Source organism: Solanum pennellii, chromosome 10 (genome assembly GCF_001406875.1).
Source record: "Solanum pennellii chromosome 10, SPENNV200".
NCBI lineage: Eukaryota > Viridiplantae > Streptophyta > Magnoliopsida > Solanales > Solanaceae > Solanum > Solanum pennellii.
Genome location: NC_028646.1, coordinates 45,364,540 through 45,366,982, shown reverse-complemented (window position 1 = coordinate 45,366,982; position 2,443 = coordinate 45,364,540). Strand labels below are relative to the sequence as shown.

The following is a 2,443-nucleotide window of genomic DNA, read 5'->3' as shown; positions in this document are numbered from 1 at the left end:
CCCCCCCACTACCCCCACCCTCTATCACCACCACCCAAAAAAAATTATTTTAAAAAAATATTTTCAATTTTATAAATTATTTTGTATTCTAGTAAAAATAAAAGATGGTTCCTCAAAAATATTTTTCATTCATAAATCAAACACTAAAAATCATTTCCGAAAAATATTTTTAATTCACCAACCAAACATGAGAAAATAAGTCCAAAATCTACTTGTTTTCTAGGAAAACATTTTCTAGGAAAACATTTTCCATGGAAAACATTTTCCTTCATACCAAACACACCCTTAGGTTAATAATTAAAGATTTTAGAATTTTCTTGTTTCTTTTAATTGCTTGTTTTATTTAATTGCCTAATGTTTTATTTATCATACATATGTGATATAAACTGTTTATTTGCTACTGCTTTATATAAATTGTTTATTTGTTACTGCTTAGTATAAATTGTCATCCCATTTATACTTCATTCAATTATGGTAAATTCACACTATCACACATACATGTGGGGTGTGCTCTGCGTACCTGCAAATTTCTTTCAAGATACTAATATTTAGGAGAGTTGGCATATGGGCAGGGTGTTTGGATCTTTTTATATGGGACCGTGTAGCCTTCTCATTCGGGTTGTGCACTCGGAAACTTTTTGTTTCGTAAACCTAGGTTTCCAACAATTAAGGAACATATAATTTGGAAGTACAAATAGAAACAAAAATTATATGCAGGAAGAAGATGTCTTACAAATCCGGATGAATGTGAAGCTCAACTGAACGTGCATAATTATCTTGCATGTCCGACAAAAAAGATAACTTAAGGTTTTGTGGAAAAGCATCTGGTGGAGGGAGCAAGAAATCTGTAGGTTGTATATATTGTCATTTTCGCTCTGTTAGACAAAATTCCAATTACTTGAGCTCATCTAAGTAGATAAAATCGTACAGGTCCTTGTGACTACGGAAGTCTACAGGGGTAACACACATTTGCAACTTGTTTATATTAGGAAATACTCTGAAGAGAGATCCAGTACAATATATATGTAGGAGTCCATCCAGACTCTGCAAATTTTTCAGAACCAACCTTTTCTCTGCAAGCTCATGCTTCCCAATGTAATTCATGTCCAAACGGAGGTGCCTCAACTACACCATCGTCAAAATTTCCGATGGTAATATGAAAGGATATTTCCAGAGACCTCATTAGGTGATAGCTTAAGTATAAATATTTGCAGATAACATAGCCTAGATACCGCTTGAGGAATGTTATTGATGAGGGAACCTCTTCTCCTTGACAGATTTCTAAGCCAGGATAAAGACTCAAAGATAGATACCTTAAGTTAATAAAATCAAGTATCAAAAAGGGAAATGCAGTTAAGCTAATTAGACCTAGATCTACTACTCTTACTGTCTTGAAAGGCAATTTTGGCATGTACCAATGCTTTCTAAAACAGATAATAGAATTGATATCATTATTAGGATACCTCGCGGATATTTTATGAATAATAAGGTGTGACATGTTCAATTGTATACTGATCCGACCTCGACTCATAGAGGAAAAATGCAAGGATGGATTTTGATCACTCTTTCCTCCGAGAATATTCGCAAAATTTATGTTTCGAGCTTCCATCAAGAACAGCTCACGGATCACATCATGCATTCCAGTTGTTGATATTTCTAAAAAAAAAAACTTTGTTAATGGAAATTAAATCTGTATCTATAAGTTCTTTTAGACATTTTTCTGCCACTTCATCCGTGCTTTTTAACTTCTGCCTTCAAAAAATTACTCTCAACCCATAACTCCACAAGTTTATCTACAGAAATAAGTTTATCGTCTGATAAAATTGCAAAATATAAAAAACATGGTATTAGGTGAGAAGGCAAGTGATTGTAACTCAAAGTGAAAATTCTCATGCATTGATAGAGGTAATCCTTCCCATTTTAACGCAATTTATTTCCCCAATTTGTGTTGCCAATCTGTGTTTAAAAAATAGAATTATTGATCTCAACAAAATTTGTTGAAACACGAAGTTATCAAAGTTTAATGAACCAGTAATAATAGAAAGAACAAAATTAATTCATAGAAAAATAAAATTTGTAAACATACTAGAATTTGGAAAAATCAGAATGAAGCCCACTGAATGTACAGTGCCCCATTATGGAAATTATTTCCCTCTAATATCTAAGGTTTGATTTGGAATATTTCCTCCCAGAATAGAATGATCTCAATCACAAGTGTATTGATACCCAAAACACTGGTGTCAACGAGCCACTCAACGTCAGTAAAGTATACAAAGACACTTTGTGCAGAAGAAGAAGAAATCTGAAAAATTCATCAGGAAAAAGTCTGAAGATCCAGTGGTATTTATCCAAAAGATTGCAACCTTTCGAAATCCACACGACCATTTATGAAAGTTTGCAACCTTTCAAACAGTCGTGGCTGTTTCTGAAAGTTGTAACCCTT

General features: G+C 33.2%; 1 pseudogene; it reads right to left on the bottom strand.

Annotated features, from left to right (window-relative positions):
* LOC114074246 overlaps positions 1–1,639 on the bottom strand; it is a 35,922-nt pseudogene extending 34,283 nt beyond the window's left edge.
* Positions 1,640–2,443: the final 804 nt, after the last annotated feature.